The sequence below is a fragment of the Columba livia genome, chromosome 3 (assembly GCF_036013475.1).
Source record: "Columba livia isolate bColLiv1 breed racing homer chromosome 3, bColLiv1.pat.W.v2, whole genome shotgun sequence".
NCBI lineage: Eukaryota > Metazoa > Chordata > Aves > Columbiformes > Columbidae > Columba > Columba livia.
In genome coordinates this window covers 51,732,450-51,743,484 of record NC_088604.1, presented here as the reverse complement: position 1 = coordinate 51,743,484, position 11,035 = coordinate 51,732,450, and positions in this window count along the sequence as shown.

Below are 11,035 nucleotides of genomic sequence, written 5' to 3'. Positions count from 1 at the left end.
ATGCCTAGTTCACCATGGCATTTTCAAACTGATAAGTCACATTTCAGTCAAGCAGAAAATTTATGACAGTTGGATGTGGTTTCAGGAGTAACTTAAAAAAAAATGTCCTAGGCAAACTCCTTCAAGGATCCTGTGTTACGTGTATAGGAAACTCTCACGCATTCACCTCTGTCATTAGCACTAACACCTCTCACCAAACCCCTGCAAACAGTGCTGTGTTTGTGTGAAATCAACAGTGCCGATTTCTGCCGGATTTTGTTAAGCACCTAAGTAAGTACGTGGTAGAAAGTTGGCAGATGGTGGTAAAAAACGAAGGTTTGACTGGCACCACAGCAGTGTTAAAAGGAGGATTAGTATTAGCATGTGCTTTGAATTCAGAGTAATAGAAGTAAAACCAGACGCGTTTTGTTTGGCATCTATTTCATGTCCCAGTGAAACTGGCATGACACCATTTGATCAGGCACGAAGCCATCCCAACAGATGGTCCCCAGCAACAGCAGCCAAGAGACCATGTATGAACATCAAATGTGTTTGCAAAGGGCAGGACTCCAGGCTGTCAATGTCAAAATTGTTTTCCATTCCCAGCTTCCATGCCGATGGCTAGCGAGGCTATGCAGCCACTCCACTGGCCTGGGGACCAACCCAGTGCTGTGGCAAGGGTGTATCATCAGGAGTGTTGTCAGACCTTTTGTGCTCTCCTCCCTCTGGCCTTTTGGAGGAGGCCTTCATCATATCAGCTTAAAAATACTCCTGGACAAACTGTGTTTAAACAAAAAGATGGAAAAAGTGTGGGCTTCTGCTCAATTATTTTCTCAGGACATGTGTAGGCATAAGGGCAGCAAAAGTGCTTATAGAATGGGTGCATCTTGGAGGAAACAAGATGTTTCTTTAAGGACTAAACGAGCACAGATGAGCACATGTTACTGTGGCAGCCACTATGTGTTGCAAGGAGAATTTTTTTTCAGTTTTCAATTAGCTGGCAGCTGAGCAAATCTGTTGCTTGTGTTCCTGGGTTGTAGCCTACATAGGTGGTGAGTTTGGTTTGCAGATGTTTAGCTAATCCACCGCAGATCTGAATGAGCCCTGACTCTTCCCTCTCCCACTCATCACACCTTTATGTGCAGAAGTAAATGTCATTCAGGCTCTGCTGAGCCCTTGGCAGTCACCAAGTACCTTCGTCCTGTACTACCTGTGCCGGCATGTGTTTTAGTTCCCGGGAAAGACTGGCACACTGAGATTACAGCCAAAATCTCTGCTTCTCCTTCCCTTTCTCATTCTGCTTCAAACCAGAAGGTTTTTATACTGCCAGGCCAAATGCTCCCTCTCGGTCACATGGCAGAATGGAACCTTGGAAGAATGTAATGCCAGCTCAGTGTGTTCCCACCAGTGCCCACCAGAGGCTGGCCTGGCCTGGGCAGATCCACAGGCATGGAGCACAAGTGGTGGCCGGAGCTGCCTCCAGGCAGCTCCTTGCAGTCATCTCTCTTGCTGGTGCACTGTGCAAAGAGTGCAGACCCCTGAGGCCACCTGGATCTGAGGGGTGATTCCCACACCACACAGCACACAGGAGTCACTGGCTGTGGAGAGGATTTTTCACCTCTTCTCCATCTTCTACGTTTTTCTGCTCTCGAAGAGCCTTTACCCTTTTGCATTACAGAAAATATGCTAAAGTTCCTTTGGCGTTCACAGGGCTGAGGATCAGTTTCTCTTCGCTCAGGTTCATGACCTAATTGCCATCCACTGTGTGTCATGGCATTGTCCATCAAGGAGCTTCCTAGAGCTTAACAGGCCAGACACGTAAGCTTCACAAGCATGCAAATATAGATATATGTATTCCAAATAACTTTTCTCATTGCTGAAGTGCAGCCACCCTGCCATGAATTGTGGCAATTTTTCAACAATGTACAGCTGCATTACAAAACTGCACGATAGGAAGCAAAGGATACCTCACTTAAGGAAAGCCAGGAGGAATCTGAGGTTGGCTCCATAGAATTAATCCCACATGAATTTGTCTCTTGACCAGGTTAAATAGTTGGCAAGTGGAAAGGAAACGAGAACATATTTCATTAATACTGGGACTTTAATTTGCTTATATTTGAACCCTTTTTTGCGTATGAACCTTGAAAATAGCTTGTGATTCAACATCAAATGCTTTTGTGCAGTTGTCCTGCCAAGTGAAACTTGTTTGAGCACCACTGATGTTCCAATACCAACAACTGATACAATTTGGCTAAACGCTAAATTTCCATTTGTTATGTTCTTCGAATGTTTCTAATACTAAATAAAGTGTCAAAAAATTAGATGGATCTATGAAAGTCGGAGATAAAAAAGGGGGTTACATGCATTGATTTGTATATTCAGTGAATACCAAAAGGTCTTGAATCTGGCTAGGATGCCAGAGTCAGCACCAAACTTACTCCAAATAGCTTTTCCAATAGTATCTCCCCTCATTAAGTTCTCAGGTGGACCAGCTCTAGAAAACGCTGACAGGGTCAACATGATGACACTTCCAACAAAGTCTTTCAGCACCACCTAATGAATTGCAAGGTTTTTTCCTGGCAATGCCTACAGGTCTGTGGGAATTCCTCAATCGTGGATTGATCAAGCCTAGAGCCTGGGGCAGGAGAGACGCAAAATACATATATTGAAAATAATATCTCTGCCTGCAGCTTCTGATTGAAAGCTCATCAAGGAATGTCAGAAACACTCTGCCTGTAGTGATTTTAGTTTTGCTCAGGTATGCTTGACTTGGCAACAGGATTGCTACAGGTACTTTATGTTCTCTACAGGTTTGTAATTATTTTTTTTTTCCTTTTGGAATGAAATAAGCAACGATTATAGCAAAACTACATCAGCTCTGTATCAAGCAGCAGATTCTTTGTGAGTCTGACATAAAGCCCTGCTTATCAGACTGGCAGATTTTTAAATCCTCTTTTTCACTTATTTAAAACAAATACTGGAAAAGAGGGAAGAAAAATCTCACAGTTTTATCTTCCTACTATGAACTTTTATGGTTCTCTTGGTGATACATGTATGGTTCCATACAAACTGGTACCAGCACTGAAGCAATGAAGTCTTTGGCCCTTCTTTTTGGTTTTGGTTTGTTTGTTTCCTTTTTGCTGTTGTTGTTTTCTTTTGTGGGAGGCTGCAACATTTTGCAGAAGGGTGTGCTGCCAGTGTCATGCTTAAGGTCTCCTGTGATACAGAGCAGAAATTCCAATTTTGGTCTTTAACTGGATTCTTTGCAATTAAGTTCAAATACTTACTGGACACGTACGTGTTTTTCCCTTTTAAAATTCTTCCTGCAGTGGGCACAAGGGTGCTTTTTGCTTAACAGGTAGTGTGTGGAGGAGTTTTTCGAGCTTTCCAGGACTGTGCTGCCATCTGCTGATCAAACCTGAGGTTTCCCCTGCTGAATGCTGGCCGGAACGAAGTGTAGCAACTTTTTTCCTTCTCTTTCCAGAAAGGACAGCAAATGGCCCTTGACTTCTATCCATGCCGGTACCTGATCTGTCAGGACCCTCATCCTTTTTCTCTTACTTGATCTGTTTGGCATGAATGTTTTTGAAGAGAACACTCCTGAACTATGTGCACTGAGGCTGCACTGGCAGGAGGACTGGAGGTGCTGGGAGGTGCTCCTGCTCAGGGCTTTCCCCTGATTCACCCAGCAGGCGTGACAGAGGCTGGCCAGCGGCTTTGGCCATTCTGCGTAGATGAGGAAAATTTTCTGAACTAATTTCTTCGGAAAGTTCAACCTGGATTTTTTCCAAGGTTTTCCTTGACATTCCAAACCCACCTTTTTGATGCACTCAGTATTTGCCCACCTCCAAGGTACAGCACTGAGGCCTGTGGGTCTTTGCCTGATCTCCTCCCCTTTCCCACCTCACTACTGTGACTTCCGTCTTTATTTTTTTCCTGTGGCTGCACGATGACACATCAGCCACCACCCTGCCACTCGTGCACCTCCTCTCCCTTGCGTGGAGCCCTTTTCCCGTGACGTCCAAGATGCATTTCGGGTTCCTCCCTGCCGCAGCAGTAATACTGTGAGGCCCCATCAGGGCAGGCACTGGTACCGGGGGACAACAAGCGCTCCCCTGCAAACGAAGCACGGTTTTCATTGCGGATTTAGAAAAACCGCTGCCGGGAGCAAGCCCACCCTCCAACCCTCCTGAGCTCCTCCGCGGAGCCGCCTGCGCGGCCCTGCGCGCCCCTCACCCAGCCCGCACCGCTCCCTGCACCGCGCCTGGACCGCGCCCGCCGGGGGGCGCCCCAGGGCCGAGGCGGTGTCACCTGCCCTGGCGGCTGCGGTGACAGAGCTTATTTACCTATTTTATTTTATTTTATTTTATTTTATTTTATTTTATTTTATTTTATTTTGTTAGTTTTAAAATTTATTTTATTTTTTAAAGTTTTGTTTTGTTTTTATTACTTTTATTTATTTATTTGTTTTGTTTTTGTTATTTACCAAAAACCCTACCTGTATTTGGTAAATCTAAGAGTACATTTTTGCAAAACCAATGTAATGGATACTCTTGTCAGCTTTGAAGGAACAAGTAAAACGTTAACTGACCTGCTGGACATTTATAATGGCAAAGTACTTCCCTCTCAGATATTCAGTGACTCTCTTGCATCTAAAACCAGAGTCATATTTATTCTTTAGGCTTTACCCTCCTTATTTATTCAGGTTTATTTTTCTCAATAAGTGAGCCATTATTGGAAAATATTTTTAGCAATAAGTCATGAATTTACTAATATGTTCCTTCTAACATAAGAGTAAAGATTTAATGGTATCATACCGCCTCTCCTACAGTATTTTTTCTGTCACTAAAGTAATGGCAAGTGGAACAAGAGACAGGTGGTGGTATCTATAAACTCTCCTAATGGCCCCATCAACATATGTTTAATGTATTCTGAACTATACTTCACATCCTACTGTTGCTAGTACATTTCCTCTGGCAACTCTTCTCAACAAAGAAATTTGGAGAGGAAAGGAAACATTAATAAACCCAAAGTGTTTAATTTAAAAGCAGATATAAAGTTTAATACTGCTCATAAGAAGGCTTATTTGACAAGAGACCAGCTGATTATAGACCTCAATAATTTTGTTGCCAGCATTAGTGAAAGGCTTTGACAAAGCAAAAGCTTTTTAGATACAGTTATGGCCTTTCTGCTGCATTTGGTGTTTGATCATGTCATGAAACTGCACCACTTTCTAATGGATTACAAAAGTCGACCAGTCATAAGACAACTCTGGGTAAATGTTTGTTGGGGAAAAAAAGGTCAGATCTTCAGCAACAGGTTTTCCACTGCTTAGCTTTTTTAAACATGCCTTCCTCTATTAAAAATGTATTTAGTATTCTAATGCACTTCTATATTTCAGGCTGAATTCAGATTCCTTGCTTTTCGGTGAGGCCTTGTATAAGCCGGAGCTGCCATTTCACCTCCAGATTTTCAGAGGGTGAGCTTTGGGTGGTGGGAACTTGCCTTCCTCCTCCTCCTTGTGCCCGAGGAGCTGCCAGCACCGCAGGGCCATCACCCGCAGCAGCGTCACCAAGTGCTTCGGGAGCACCGGTAACAGTGATGACAGCACTGATAGTCCTTGTGCCGGCAGGACGTATACAAAGGCTTGCCAATGAATTCAGAGTGAAATCAGCTGTTTTCAGAGTGCAGAGCTCCCATGAAGAATTATTGCTGCAGGAATAGTTTCCTGTGAGGGTGTGAAGTCAGGACTCTGGTCATTTGGACCAATTCTGCCTGATCTAGTCATGAAACCCCTACTGAAATCAAGATTTTGTGTGGCAGTGAAAGGCAGAATTTGGATGCCGTGGTTTCTATCTGTCCCACAGACGTAATCCTAAATGTGCATGATGTGAAACAGTTACCGTCAGGCAGCCCGACTTAATAGCACTATCATGTTTGATCACCAGGAGCACTTTCTTCCAAATATCTGTGTTTCTTGAAAAACATTATAACTGCTATGTTAGCATGCTTTTCATGGTGATCTACTTATCTAGCCAAGATGATAGCCTGAAATGATTTGAATCACCCTACTTTCTTGTTCTTGTACCCTGCTCAGGATACAAGGCCCTTTCCAAACAGTGGACACTTGATGTCTTATTGGGCTAAAAACAAACAAACAAACATCAACAACAAACAACAAAACAAACAAACAAACAAAAACACCCACAGAGTCAGAACCAGTTGTAAAGTGTTAGTTCAGGAGACATGAGGAGCACTTAGGTAACAAACCCCAGATGAACTTATGCACCTAAACTCCTATGCATCACTACATATGTGATCTACCTAATGCAGACTGGTAGGAACTGACTGTTCAGAGAAGGGAGCCTCGGTTCTTAGCTCCTATTGAGGTTCAGAAGGAGAAGGCAGTTGTGCTTTCATTTCTTAGCTTTTCCCTCCAGGCATCTGCAAGGGGTGCTCAGGATCATCTTCTTCTCCTGATGGAGAAGAGTCCTGCTCCCAGAACTGGGTGCTGAGCATCAGGCTCAATGGTTCTGAATGAGAACAGTCATTAAAGAGTTACTGGCTTAAATACAGAATTGTCCTGGGAGCAGACATGGCAATTGAACCCCACATGCTACAGGGAGAGGCTAAGATCTGATGAAAACTTCTGGGTTCTGCCCTGGGCTCTGTTTTATTAACATGCTATGACTGTGCCTTATTTCTCTGGGTTGATTTGCTGGTTACAAGTACATGCTTGGGGTAAAAAAGGGAAGCAAGTGTGAGAACAAAATAAATTACTAGAAATTAAAAATGCTTCTAAAATATGTTCTAAGGGTTATTTTTTAATAATTATTATAGTAATAAAACCACTTATTATCATATTCTAGGAAAAATATAAATATCTTCAATTCGTATAAAGAAGCAATTCAAGTTGCTTTTGCATCATCAACGCTACATGTGAGTTATACTACGATTTCCAACAGAACATTAGTTTATGTTTTTTTTTTTTCTGTAATTACAGAAGATCAGTTCCACACTAATGAAATGAAGCATTTCAGCCTGCACTAAGTTTCAATTGGAAGTCAATGAATCTACTCATATAAGCTAATTTAATAAAAGCAGGACTGAAATATTCAGCAATTTGCAGGATCAAGCCCTAGGAATTTTTAGTCGTTCCTCTAAATGATTAAATATTATTTTCCTTCGACTCACTAGGGTGTCCCTTCCACTCCCTCAATTTTGGCCAGTGCAGCTCTCTCTGTCCTGACTGTATTTATTATGAATCCTAGAAAAAGAGATCAGCTACTAGAAACTCTTCTTTGACTTAGCAAGTATGATGTCAGACACTCAAAGTTACTCTTCATCTCTCAAACTCTGTAAAAACGTTATAAAAGAGTAACACACTTGTGAGAACTGCTCTGTGTTGTGGCATCACTGTTGGGGCCTGTTTTGCCTCTTGCTTTAGCTTCTGATTTTGCTTTGAGGTCAGCAAGAGTTCGAGGTAAGAAAAGGCATTGAAGATGATCTCCTTTTTGTCTAGTTTTTGCTTTTACTTTCATGAGTCTGTATCTCTTATCACCAGCTTGTCAGACCCTGCTTTTGCCCACTCAGCTTGGTAACAGAGGAGTGCCTCACGGGGCTTTGTATGTGGTGTGGATGGTGGGTATCTTATGCTGTGTCGTGATGGAGGCATTTGGGACCAAATTTTATCATATTGCTAATAAAGCAGAGACAGATTTCCTCTGATTCTTCTGGCACCATGTTTGAGTTGATGTTTATAAGGGACATAAGCCAATAGAGGAGGGGTTTGTCACTATTAAAGAATATGGAGAATATGTACACACTCAGTAAAGACCAAGACCAAGGCTGTCAGCTGCAAGAGCACAGCTTACTTAGACTTTCCTACAATATGCTGTATAGATTTGCTGTTTTCTCTGCATGTGAAAGATCAAATCTGTGTTATTTAAACTCATTCCCAAATTTTCCTTTCCTTGTGCCTTCCCATGTCCTGTTTTTTTTTTTCTATAAAATCTACAGTCTATAACAAAACATTACTCATTTCACTTTTTTTTTTTTTTTTCATTTTATATAAATAACTTTATCTGCTCATCTTTTTTACCTCTGTCTTAATTCCTGGTGAGGTGCGAGTAATTGTCTCAGTTGTACTCTTGCAACATTGTACTTTACATACAACCTCGCTGAACCTCAGCTCACAGTATAGTATTGTAGTTTGTTTCCTTGGGTTTGTTTGTGGCTCTCTCAGAGCCACCCATTGATACCGAAGCAGAGATGGTTAACAAATACAGGCTGGGAAAATCAGTTGATCTTACGTTTGCCGAAGGCCTGATGGAGAGCTGTACTGCAGTAGCTAATGCAAAGTTCTGGTTAAATATTGTCCTACCATTTGCACTATACCGTCTGTTGTTTTTACACTAAAGGCTTAGCAGAGGTTGGAGGCAGTATTGACTTTGTAATTAAACTATTTTAACTTCAGGATTTAGTAATCACTGTACTTAAACCATCTGTTATGGTGCATGGATGATATCCCCACCCCCCGCTCCACCCCTCCTCTCCGGGAACAAAACTCCATCATGTTTTTAATTGCAAAGCTCCTCTTATGATGGGGGTAGAAATGGAAAATGAGGATAATTTCCTTTTTCTAAGACAACATGCAAAAGCTCACGCATGGAGCTTTCACTCCTTGTGAGAGGAGACACACATAGGGCTTCCACTCCTGTCTCCTCTGATTGCCTGGTCCCAGGACAAAGTAGAAGGTTTCTAGTGGGGCATCTCCCATTCCTGACCGACTTCTTCAGCCCTCGACAGGGACTTTCACTGGGAGAAGTAAGGAAAGGATGAAAAGCCTGAGCTCTACCAGAGTACAGCCTGGCAAGCGGGGCTGCTCATGAGGGGAACCACTGAGCTCTTTGTGCCTAGACAAATGAACAAAAACAGAATAAAGGGTTAAGGCAGAAGACACAGCAGCAGATTTTGTGAAGCTGTTGGTGTCTGTTGACCTACCTGTGTATCTCCCTTGCTGACTAGGACATCCGACACCTTGTATCTGAAGTTCTCAATGCTGCTCAAACAACAGCACTGCTGCCTGTATAATCTTAGACAAATTCCTCAGGATTTGCCTACTCCTGCAAGTTGCACTAAGTTAGTATGAAGAAAGCCATAGCAAACCATTCCAGGAGTATAATGATCCACCATTCCCAGCAAAAAGAGCATTAACACTTGGCAACACCAAATGCTAGACTTCCACCAGTGTAACTAAGTCAATGCAAAAAAATATTATCTTAGCCAAAACAGTTATGATACTAGTGCTGCTTGGTATTAAAACCTGAGATGTCTTTCTCTTCATCAGTAAATGAACAGCATATTTTCCTTTTTCCAAATTCTGTGGGATTCTTTTGTTTTGTTTAGTTTCACCAGATTGGTTTGGTCTGCTGTTTCAGCAGATCCAAATGCATGACGAACCTGTGCTGAGATAAAGTAGGGTTTTCCTACTTTACACTATAAAGTTAACTCGAAGTCTGAATTCTTGATTCCTGGTTTGCTGCTTTGAATGTAAAGCACTAGGTCAGAAAACTTGGTGCATCTCTTATTTAAAAATGTACTAATTTTGCTACATCTTGCTTCTGTTTTGTGTGTTCACCTATATTTTCTTACTGGCAGTCAGCTTGGCAGAGCTCTTGTGATCAGTGCGTGAGAGAAATGCACTCTCACATCTTGACACATAAACCTGAAGTACTGAAAAAAAAGAGAGAGATACAAGTAGCAGGGAAACTTTGCAGTTGTGTTAAGCGGAATTCACTTGTTTTCTCTGGTTCTAATTTGCCAAGGAAGAATTTTCTGTCAGGACAGATTAAAGTGCGAAATCAGGCAGCAAATGCTCTACATACCTGAATATCAGATCCAATTGTTCTCCCATGTATTGTGCCCATCACACACATTGTGCAGATGTATGCTTTGATCTCGGCCCAAGTTTGTTTGGCATTGTAGCTTCTGAAGCTTTTTGGGAACAGCAGATAAAGCAGTGCTTGGGAGAGACAGATTTTGCTGTCAAGCAGTGGAAGCACACCAAGGCTCCTGAGGCTGCACATGCCCATGTAGATAGACGGCTGTCCACCCTTTCGTGTGTTTTACACAGCCTGGCCCACCAACCTGCTTCATGATCCTGTCTCAGGAAAATGGCAATTTCTTCAATATTTCTGGAGGCTGAAAGAAAATTGGTCACTGCAACATGATATTCTGTGGGTGAGAAATTCCATGTAATTCAATCCTGTCTGACAACAATAATCACTTGTATCAATGATATTGTCTTTCACTAATTTATATCCCCCTTGTAAATAAATGGCACGTTTCTATTTATTTCCTTTTCTAAACAAGGACCCTTGTACCGTGCAGTAGTTGTGGAAAAGTGTCACATTTTACCTGGTGCTACCGCAGACCAGTAACAGGAAGCAAGACCGGGTCCCCCTCCATGCCCACCCCCGCCCTGTGAATTTTGTTTGTATCTCTGTGGCTCTTCATCACACACTTGCCTGGCAAAGCCATTTCGCTAATGCCAGTCAGCAGGAACTGCTGAGTGCACAACACTTTGGAAGAACTGTTTGCTTACTTGAGAAACTAAATACAGATGTGGAAGCCTTGCCTTAGCTTTGAAATTGTGAATAAGCTGAAAGAATGGAGGCTGGTATTTTCAAGCTTTGGACCCCCAGTCTCATGAGTTTTTTGCATGCTTTCATATGTTGCTCTGCTCAGCATTGCAAGAGTGAAGATCTGTTTCTTTAAAGACAGAAAGGTAAGTATTGCTATAGAAGTAATCATAAAATCATAGAATACCAGGTTGGAAGGGAACCCAAGCATCATCTTGCCCAACCTTTCCTGGCAAAAGCATAGTCTAGACAAGATGACCCAGTATCCTATCTATCTGAATCTTAAAAGTGTACAGGTTGGGGAATCCACCAATTTCCTGGGGAGATTATTGTATAAATTTATGATTTTGTAAATATTCTATAAATTAGATGTCTGGATATCTTCTATTACTTACAGGATTAAGGATTAGATT